We start from the raw sequence: 11,738 nt of genomic DNA on the forward strand, positions 1-11,738 counted from the left end.
CAATGTTCTAAGGTACATTCATACGCATTTTTTATTCTAAATGTTATTCAGTGAAACATGTTTCTCATTTTAAGAACAAATATCAATATCCCAATCTGAAGCCTAAGTATGTACTCCAAAGAATTGAAAGCAGGAATAGAAACAGTTACTTGTACACCAGTATTCATTGCACCACCGTTCACAATAGCCAAAACGTGGGAACAATACAAATGTCGTCAGTGATTAAGTGGATAAACAAAATGTAATATGTACATACAGTGGAATATTACACAGCCATAAACAGAAATGAAGTCTTGAAACATGCTACAAAATGGATGAATCTTGAAAACATTATGCCGAGGGAGATAAGTCGGTCACTAAAGGACAAATATTGTATGATTGCCCGTATATAAAATACATGAATGCATAGAGACTAAAGTTTATTAGTGGTTATCAAGGGAGGGCAGAGGGGGGAAGAAACGGGGAAAGGCTTTGCTTAGACAGCACTGAGTTTCTGTTAATGGTGGTGGAATAATTTGGAAACAAACAGTGGTGATGTTTGCACAACATGATGAGTGCGATGAACATCACTGAATTGTACACGTACAAAATGTTGAATTGGCAAATGTCATGTTATATATACATATTTCACCACAGTAAAAGTTTTAAAATATATATTTGAAATGGGTTTTAGAATTCCTTTTCACAGGTGTAACCTGTTACAAGAGACGTCCACATATTGCTTCAGAAGGCTGGCATTATCAGTAGAAAAATAAATTCTGAACCAGTTGCTGTTGAGTCGATTCCAACTCATGGCGACCCTTTGTGTGTCAGAGTAGAACTGTGTTCCACGGGGTTTACAATGGCTGATTTTTCAGAAGTAGATCTTTAGGCCTTTCTTCTGAGGCACCTCTGGGTGGGCTCGAATCTTCAACCTCTTGCTTAGCGGTGGAGTGAGAGTGCATTCACAATTTCTATTCTCCAGGGACTCCAAATGAAGCCTACAGAGAATGTAAATAGGGTTGTTATAAGGAATACACCAACCAAACCCACTGCTGTCGAGTCGATTCTGACTCTTAGCGACCCCATAGAACAGAGTAGAGCTGCCCCATAGCGTTTCCAAGGAGCACCTGGCAGATTCGAACTGCCGACCTTTGGGTTAGCAGCCGTAGCAATAAACCACTACACCACCAGGGTTCCGTTATAAGGAATACAGTATGAGCAATATGCTGCCTTGGGCTGGTCCCCACCCAGATTTTCTCCCTGACATTTCTGTTATTGCTATTCTATGAAAGCAAATACGCCAACTTTATTTTTTTAAAAATTTGTTTGATTCAAGTGTGGGAACGGGACAGTGCAGTGGAGGGGAAAGGGTAGAAAGTAACTGTTTTTGAACTTCACTTTGAAGTTCTTAAAGACTAGCATAAAAATAATTAAAAGTAATGAGCTAACAATATCTAAATACAATTCCCACTTTATTTTTTAAGTTAGTGGTAATTTTTCAGCAGGAAAAATTAAATTATCAATATCAAATAAACTACCATCTCTACTTTCTCTCAAATGATTGAGGTTGATTTTTTTTTTAATAGAAAACATCCTGAAAAAATAAGTCAAGAATATTTTTCCAGTATTGAAAAATATTTTACTACTTCTAAGGCTCTACCACAGCCCTCTGCCCACACAGTGTAGTTTTGAAATAACAGTTCATTTTCTTAAGAAAAATAAAGTACTTACACAGTGCTAGCCAAAACAAGTATCTACAGAGTGAATAGAAATACTAAATGGTCCAGGCAGCTGGAACCTGAGGGTACTTGCACAGGGAATACAGTGTGGATGAATGGAAACCCTGGGGTTGGGCAATGAATCAATGTGGCTGTGCTGACACTTAGAGAATTATCCCACATTTACTATAGAAACTTGATTTTTTTAGATTCATCCTTGTAAGTGCAGACAAAAATAGTCAAAATGATGTGCTAGTGATGATGTTTTCACTTAAAGTCTACGGAAATATGGCAATCCCTAGTTCAGACTAAAGACAAACAGCACTTTGCCCAATTGATGTGTTCTGCAAAACTTGTTGGGAAGGTGCGTTTATTTTCTAAAAGTCATGTTATTGTTATTGTCAATAGGTGCTGTTGAGTCAGTTCCAACTCATAGAGACCCCACGTACAACAGAACGGAATACTGCTTGGTCCAGCACCATCCTCACAATCATTACTATGTTTGAGTCCATTTTTGCAGTCACTGTGTCAATTCATGTTGTTGAGGGTTGTCTTAGTCATCTAGTGCTGCTATAACAGAAATACCACAAGTGGATGGCTTTATCAAAGAGAAGTTTATTCTCTCATAGTCCAGTAGGCCAGAAGCCCAAACTCAGGGTGCAAACTCCAGGGGAAGGCTTTCTCTCTCTGTCGGCTCTGGAGGAAGGTCCTTGTCATCAGTCTTCCCTTGGTCTGAGAGAATCAGTGCAGGAACCTCAGGTCCAAAGGATGCGCTCTGCTCCCGGCACTGCTTTCTTGATGGTATGAGGTGCCCGTGTCTTTCTGCTCACTTCTCTCTTTTATACCTCAAAAGAGATTGGCTTAAGACACTACGTAATCTTGGTGACCTCATCAGTATAATTGCCACTAATCCATCTTATTAAATAATAGTGCTAGGATTTACAACATACAGGGAAATCACATCAGAAGATTAAATGGTAGACAATCATACAAGGGAATCATGACCTAGCCAAGCCGACAGATATTTTTGGGGAACACAATTCAATCCCTGATAAGGGTTTTCCTCTCTTTTACTGACCCTTTTCTTTACCAAGCATGATGTCTGGCTCAGCTTGGATTCTCTAGAGAAACAAATCCACTGAAGTATATATATATGTAGAGAGATAGAGAGAGAGAGAGATTTATCTCAAGGAAATGGCTCGCATAGTTGTAGAGGCTGGCAAGTCCCTAGTCCATAGGTCAGGTGTCAGGCCGGAGGCTTTTCTGACTCACAGAGCTGCAGGGGCTGACGAATCAAAGATTGTAGCTCAGATGGCTGCAGAGGCTGAAGAATCCCAAGACTGGCAGGCAATATGGTAGGCAGTTGGCTCAAGCCCCAAGAACCAGAGGTCAGATGATGATGAGCCTGATGCAGGATCTAGAGCAAGCGAGCTTTGCCAGAACGTTCATTTATATGTATATATGCATAGACAGATAGATGGATGGGTGGACGGATGGACAGATAGACGGACGGACAGATGGATGAACAGACAGACCGACAGACAGACAGATAGACAGATAGATATAAATGCAGGCCACACCCCTAAGGTGATCTGATCACCACAGATCATATCAGGGAGGATAACTACATCCATTATATAACTGCCATACCACTGAGAATCATGGCCTAACCAAGTTGACACACAACCTTAACCATCACAATGTCCTTCTCCAGGGCCTGGTCCCTCCTGATAACTTATCCACAGTAAGCAAGACAAAGTCTCACTATCCTTGCTTCTAAGGAGCATTCTGGTTGTACTTCATGTTTTTTTAAAGTTCCAAATAAAATTTGATATTTCATGAAAGTCTGGGATAACACTTTTTTAATTTGAATAATTATATTTTTACATGTTTTTAAAATGTTAATTTTTTTATGTCTGACTCAGACTAAGGCTTCTCTTTTGTAGTTTATAATGGAGTAGAATTTTAGGTAAGGGTTTGCTTCTGGAGTCAACTTGTAAGGGAAAAAATTGCATCATATAATCAATGTTACCTTGAAAATTTATTACATTGTCTATAAAATATTGTCTATAAAACATAAAATATATAAAATATTGTTGTCAGTTGCTGTCAAGTCATCTCTGATTCATGGCAACCTTATGTATAACAGAATGAAATGTTGCCGAGTCCTGCACCACCTTCATGATTGCATATTTGAGCTCATTGTTGCAGCTACTGTGCCAATTTATCTCACTGAGGGTTTTCCTCATTTCACTCACCCTCTACCAAGTATAGTGACCTTTCCTAATGATTGGTCCATGGTATTTCTAAGCCGCATTGGAATATAATCTACCCTCTCTAGTCCAACATCCAGCTTCTCCCTCTACCTTGGTCCAGATTTTTGTTCCTTAAAGAACAAATAATATAGCTGTCTTATGTTTAGGACTACATTAGAAGATAATTATGTATATATAAACACTAGAATTATACTCAGGGGATAGATGCTTAACCCATGAGGGGTGCATGAAAACTACTGAGGAAATAACAAATAAAATCACTCGAACTGTTTTTTCTTGCCTACCTTGTACAGCAGATTTTATTATATTGTGTCTGATGAATACTTAACACATTTTCTAAAATACTGAAAGAACATGTATAATAGACATTAAATAGGTTATTTCTAAGATCTGTGTAAAAAGATCCTACATCTTGGTCTAGAGCAGTAGGCCTCAATGGGGGATGATTTTTATTACCCTTTTGCTTTTTTTTTTTTTTTTTTTTGCTATGTCTGGAGACATTCTTGATTGTACGCTGATAAACCTACAATGCACAAGACAGCCCCCACATAATTTCCTGGCCCAAAATGTTACTAATGTCAGGCTTGAGGAGCCTCACTATTAGCTGCTTTAGGGCAATTAGCCATAGCCTGACCTTCTTTATCTTTAGGATTTCCCATTAAAAGACACTTGGCTATTCTGTCAGAGTGGTCAAAGCCAGCTCGCAGAGCTGTAATTATTTGTCCCTATTCAAAGTCCATTGACACAATCTCATTACCATATTCTTGTAAGACAGACCTGTCACAAATGAGCTTGTTGCATCTTCAGAAATTTTTAACTATGAAGAATCTCCTGACGTGCTGTCAGTTGACGTCGGACTGCTAGTCACTGGTGTTTCTGCTGGCTTTTCTGCAGGTGTCTCTTGTTTTGTTGCACTAGTAGGTGAAGGTTCAGAAGATGCTGTTGTTGATACTCCAGTGGTTGGTGCAGGTGTGGAAGAGGAAGCCATAATCGGGGCAAAGGTTGGGGTTTGAGCCACAGCTGCCACTGTGGATGAACCAACTCCAATAGTGGTAGAAGGATTTGATTGCTGGATTATAGCTGGGACTGGTGTTGCCACGGCTTTGGGCTTTGTCATCCTAATCACAAAATTCTCCTAAGTTTCTATTCTTCGAGGGCAGTATCATCATTAAGGGTTTTTGCCTGTGGAAATCAATATTTGTCCCACTACCAAAAAGGCGTCATTTGCTTCCAGTGTTCCACCCAACATGTAAAGAGCTTGAAAGTCATCACTCCTGTTCTCACAAGAAAAAATGTGAAAAACTTAAAATAAGCAACTCTTCTTAAATCTGTCAGAGAATAGCAGTGACAGAACAAACCATTGCCCCCCAAACTGGAGATACAGGCAGAAACAGAAAATCACAGCTTACCAGAAGCAGAAACCGACACTGGACCCAGAATTGGGTAGGGATGTTGTTGTTGTTGTTAGGTGCCCTCAAGTTGGTTCCGACTCATAGTGACCCCATGCACAACAGAACAAAACACTGCCCAGTCCTGAGCCATCCTTAAAATCATTGTTATGCCTGAGCTCATTGTTGCAGCCACTATGTCAATCCACCTCATTGAGGGTCTTCCTCTTTTCTGCTGACCCTGTGCTCTGCCAAGCATGATGTCCTTCTCCAGGGACTGATCCCTCCTGACAACATGTCCAAAGTATGTAAGACACAGTCTCGCCATCCTTGCTTCTAAGGAGCATCCTGGTTGTACTTCTTCCAAGACAGATTTGTTCGTTCTTTTGGCAGCCCGTGGTATATTCAATATTCTTCGCCAACACCACAATTCAAAAGCGTCAACTCTTCTTCGGTCTTCCTTATTCATTGTCCAGCTTTCACATGAATATGATGTGATTGAAAATACCATGGCTTGGATCAGGCGCATCTTAGTCTTCAAGGTGACATCTTTGCTCTTCAACACTTTAAAGAGATCCTTTGCAGCAGATTTACCTAATGCAATGCATCTTTTGATTTCTTGACTGCTGCTTCCATGGCTGTTGATTGTGGATCCAAGTAAAATGAAATCCTTGACAACTTCAATCTTTTCTCCGTTTATCATGATGTTGCTCATTGGTCCAGTTGTGAGGATTTTTGTTTCCTTTTTATGTTGAGGTTCAATCCATATTGAACGCTGTGGTCTTTGCTCTTCATTAGTAAGTGTTTCAAGTCCTCTTCACCTTCAGCAAGCAAGGTTGTGTCATCTGCATAATGCAGGTTGTTAATGAATCTTCCTCCAATCTTGATGCCCTGTTCTTCTTCATATAGTCTAGCTTCTCGGATTATTTGCTCAGCACACCTTTCCTGACTTTAAAACAATCAGTATCCCCTTGTTCTGTCCAAACAACTGCCTCTTGACCTGTGTAAAGTTTCCTCACGAGCACAATTAAGTGCTCTGGAATTCCCATTCTTCGCAATGTTATCCATAATTTGTTATGCTCCACACAGTCGAATGCCTTTAAATAGTCAATAAAACAAGTAAACATCCTTCTGGTATTCTCTGCTTTCAGCCAGGATCCATCTGACATCAGCAATGATATCCCTGGTTCCACGTCCTCTTCTGAAACCAGCCTGAATTTCTGGAAGTTCCCTGTAGATATACTGCTGCAGCCCTTTTTGAATGATCTTCAGCAAAATTTTGCTTGCTTGTGATATTAAGGATATTGTTCTATAATTTCCACATTCAGTTGGATCACCTCTCTTGGGAATAGGCATAAATAAGGATCTCTTCCAGTCAGTTGGCCAGGAGGCTGTCTTCCATATTTCTTGGCATAGACAAGTGAGCACCTCCAGCGCTGCATCTTTTTATTAAAACATCTCAATTGATATCCATCAATTCCTGGAGCCTTGTTTTTCACCCATGACTTCAGAGCAGCTTGGACTTCTTCCTTCAGTACCATTGGTTCCTGATCATATGCCACCTCTTGAAATGGTTGAACATCGACTAATTCTTTTTGGTATAATGACTTTGTGTATTCCTTCCATTTTATTTTGATGCTTCCTGCATCGTTTAATATTTTAGGGACACTTCAAAGATTATTGACTAATGGTTGGAGACTGAGCATGGACCACCTTTGAGAGATAAAGTTTCCTCCTTGCAGCTGTCTGGAGGGGGACACATACTTTAGAGAATTTTACCTCCAGGAACCCCACCAGGTTCTCACTATAAGAACAGGGGGAAAAAAAAATCTCAGAATGCTTCCAGCAAGAGGAGGGGAAATTCAACTGTTTTGAAATATCCCCAGAGTGCTCTGTTCTCTTTAACAACAGCCTGCCCTCAAGGGAAACTATTTTACCAGAGCCTAACCTATGTGGGGAAACCCTAGTGGCATAGTGGTTAAGAGCTAGGCTGCTAACCGAAAGGTCAGCAGTTCAAATCCACCAGGCACTCCTTGGAAACTCTTTGGGGGCAGTTCTACTCTGTCCTATAGGGTCACTATGAGTCAGAATCGAATCGACTCAATGGCAATGAGTTTGGTTTGGTTTTTAACCTATGTGGGGTGATAGAAATACCCAACTCCAACTTCTAGTCTTCCAAATTGGGGAAGAGGAATAATCAAAAGGCACCATTCACCATCCGTGCTTTTACCAAAAATCTTCAGCAAACTCTAAGAGGTCTAGTCCCGTGCACCAAGCCGAAGTTCAGAACACAGGCCCTGCCTGTACTTACAGCCAACAAGCCATGTTACATCCCCAGAGGCAGACCTTCTCACAGAACCCTGTCCAGACCTAAGCTCTCTTCTCCTCAGACCCACCTCCTTGCACTGCCCAAATTATCTTTTTCTGAGAGTTTTCTTGTGGTTTAGGTGAAAGTTTACAGAGTAAATTAGTTTCCCATTCAGCAATTTTTTACACATCTTGTTTCATAACATTGTTTACAAACCCTTCAGTGTGTCAGCACACTCCCCACTTCCTCCCTGGGTTTCCCGTTTCTATTCACCCAGCTTTCCTGCCCTTTCCTGCCTTCTGAACTTTGATTTGGGGAAAATGCTGCCCTTTTGGTCTCATGTGGTTGATTGTTCTGAGGTGCACCTTCCTCACACATGTTATTTTTTCTTTTATGAGCCTGTCTCTTGTTTGGCTGAAAGGTGATCTCTTGGAGTGTGTTCATTTCCAACTTTGAAGGGTATGTATGGGCCATAGTCTTAGGGTTCCACCAGTCTCTATCAGACCAGTAAATCTAGTCTTTTTAAGGAATTTGATATTTGTTCTACATTTTGCTCCCACTCTGTCCAGGACCTTCTGCTATGATCCTGGAAAGAACAGTCAGTGGTGGTAACCAGGCACCATCTAATTCTCCTGATCAGAGGCTGTAGTTCATGTGGTCCGATAGTACTTTGGACAAATTGTTTCCTTGAGCCTTTGGTTTTCTTCATTCTTCTTTAGCCCAAGTGGGAAGAGACCAATAGTATCTTAGATGGCTGCTTGCAAGCTTTTAAGACCCCAGTCACTACTCACCAGGGTAGGATGTAGAACATTGTCTTTATGGCCTGTGTTATGACAATTGACCTGGGTGTCCCCCAAGACTATGGCCCTAAACTCTCAAATCCAGTGCTTTAATCCCGCCAGGTATTTGGTAATGGCTGAGAAGTTTTCATGGATATACATTTATATATTTGCAGTATATAAAAATATGCACGTAAATATGTATGTAGAGATTTCCATTGCCAAACCTATGTATGCTCATTAGTGTACCCCCATGTGCCATCCTACACCTGTTGGGCTTACATATCTGCCTATGTATCTACTGGTAAATTATCATCTCTTATTACTGTTGTTGCTGAATCATATATATAACAGCGTTTATCGTTGTTGCCTATTACTCTCAGTGTCTTCCTTTGCCTTGGCCATATTGTGCTGACATCTCCCATATTGTGTCTTGTCTTTTCCTTCACCAAAGTTAATGCATGTCTACTATCTAGTTAGTGGTTTTCCTTCCTTCCCCCTTCCATGCCTGGTAATCATCAAAGAATATTTCTTCCTTTGTGTAAACCTTTTCTTGATTTTTTATAATAGTAGTCACATGCAATATTTGTCCTTTTGTGATTGACCTATTTTATTCAACATAATATCCTTCAGGTTCATCCATGTTATTAGATGTTTGGCAGATTTATCATTATTCTTCATCGTTCTGTAGTGTTTCACTGTGTGTATGTACCACAGTTTGTTTATTCATTCATCTGTTGATGGGCATATAGGTTGTTTCCAACTTCCTGCTATCGTGAACAGTGCTGCAATGAACCTGGGTGTGCATATGCCTATTCATGTCACGGCTCTTATTTCTCTAGGATGTATACCTAGGAGTTGGATTTCTGGATCATATGGTATTTCTATTTCCAGCTTTTTAAGGAAGCTCCATACCATTTTCCACAGTGGTTGAACCATTTTACCTTCTGACCAGCAGCGTTCTAAACTCCCCACAACCTTGCCAGTATATGCCATTTTCTGTTTTTTGGCTCAGTGCTATTATTACAAGGATGAGAAGATATCTCATTGTAGTTTTAATTTACATCTCTAATGGGTAATGATTGCGAACATCTCTTCATGTGCTTGTTGGCCACCTGAATGTCTTCTTTGATGAAATATCTGTTCATGTCATTTGCCCATTTTTTAAATTGGATTGTCTTTTTGTTGTTGAGGTGTTGAAGTTTTCCATAAATTTTAGAAAATAGTTCCTTGTCAGATATGTCGTTGCCAAAAATTTTTTCCCAGTCTGTTGGTTCTTTTTTTTACTCTTCTGAAGTCTTTTGATGCATAAGTATTTAATTTTTAAGAGGCCTTAGTTGTCTAGCTCATCTTCTTCTGTTTGTCCATTTTAATTATGTTTGATAGTCTATTTAGCTGTAAACAAGGGCCCCTACGTTTGCCCCTATTTTTCCTTCCATGATCTTTACAGTTTTAGGTTTTGAGTTACTTTTTGTGCATAGTGTGAAGTAAGAACCCTGTTTCATTTTTCTGCAAATGGATATCCAATTTTACTAGCACCATTTGTTAAAGAGATTATCTCTTCTGCATTTGATGGATTTTTATTTTGTATGTCTTTTACATCACTGGTTAGATTTATTCCCAATTATTTTATCTTTTTGAGGGTCATTGTAAATAGCATTTTTTCTTGATTTCCTTTTCAGAGTTCACATTGTTAGTGTAGAGGAATCTGGATGATTTTTGTACTTCGATTTTGTACCCTGACACTTTGCTCAATACTTCTATTAGTTCCAGTAGCTTTCTTGTAGAAACTCTGGGATTTTTTATATGTAAAGGATCATATCATCTGCAAATAGGGATAGTTATACTTCTTTCTTACCAATTTGGATGCCTTTTATTTCCCTTTTTTGCCTTATTGCTTAGCTAGTACTTCCAGTACAACATTCTCTGGTTCCAGTTCTTAAAGAGAATGCTTTCAATTGCTCTCCGTTGGTAATAATGTTGGCTGTAGGTTTTGTATATATGCCTTTAATTATGTTAAGGAATTTCCCTTCTATTCCTATTTTGCTGAGTTTTAATGAGGAATATGTGTTGGATTTCATCAAATATCTTTTCTGCATCAATTGAGATGGTGATGAGGCTCTTTTGTTTTATTAAATGTGATAGATTACATTGATTTTCTATGTTGAACCATCATAGCATAACTGGTGTGAATCCCACTTGGTCATGATGTATTATTTTTTGGATATGATGTTGGATTCTATTGGCTAGAATTTGTTGGGAATTTTTGCATCTATATTCATGAGGGATTTTGTTCTGTAATTTTATTTTTAAGAAGTGTCTTTATCTGGTTTTGATATCAGGGTTATGCTGACTTTACAGAATGAATTTTGGAGTGTTCTGTCTTTTTCTATGGTTTGAAATAGCTTGAGGAGAACTAGTGTCAATTCTTCTCTAAATGGTAGAATTCTCCAGTGAAGTCATCTAGGGCAGGGCTTTCTTTGGTGGAGATTTTTTATGACTTCTTCAGTTTCTTCCTGTGTTATGAGTTTGTTCAAATTTCTACTTCAGTTTGTGTTAGTTTTGGTATGTAGTGTATTTCTAGAAATTTGTCCATTTCTTCTAGGTTTTCAAATTTGTTGGACTACAGTTCTTCTAGTATTCTTTCATGATCCTGTTTATTTCTGTTGGTTCTGTTGTAACGTCACCCATCTCTTTTTTTTATGTGTGTTATTTGCATTTTCTCCTTCTTTTGTCAATTTGACTAGTGGTTTGTCAATTTGACTAGTGGTTTGTCAATTTTATTGGTCTTTTCAAAGAATCAACTTCTAGTCTTGTTAATTCTTTCTATTGTTTATGTGTTTTCTATTTCATTTATTTCTGCTCTAATCTTTATTATTTCCTTTCTTCTGGTGACTGTGGCTTCTTTTGCTGCTCTTTTTCTATTTATTGGAGTTGTAGGGTTAAGATACTGATTTTGGCTCTTTCTTCTTTGTTGATGTCTGTGTTTATTGCTATGAATTGGCCTCTTAGCTTTTTTCTGTGTCCCAAAGGTTTTGTTATATTGTGCTTTCATTATCTTTTGATTCTAGGAATTTTTTAATTTTTATTTTTTATTTCTTCTATGATCCAGTGGTTTCAAGCAGGGCATTACTCAATTTCCATGTATTTGATTTTTATTCTTTTTCTTCCTGTTATTGGTTTCTAATTTTGTAGCATTGTAATCAGAGAAGATGCTTTGTAAATTTTCTATGTTCTTGAATTTATTGAGGCTTGCTTTGTGGCCTAACATATGGTCTATTCTGGAG

At 38.8% G+C, this 11,738-nt stretch overlaps 1 pseudogene; it reads right to left on the reverse strand.

Moving 5' to 3' along the window:
• Positions 1–4,554: 4,554 nt before the first annotated feature.
• LOC100656960 (UV excision repair protein RAD23 homolog B-like) lies at positions 4,555–5,796 on the reverse strand (annotated as a pseudogene).
• Positions 5,797–11,738: the final 5,942 nt, after the last annotated feature.

The sequence above is a fragment of the Loxodonta africana genome, chromosome 20, assembly GCF_030014295.1.
Source record: "Loxodonta africana isolate mLoxAfr1 chromosome 20, mLoxAfr1.hap2, whole genome shotgun sequence".
Lineage (NCBI taxonomy): Eukaryota > Metazoa > Chordata > Mammalia > Proboscidea > Elephantidae > Loxodonta > Loxodonta africana.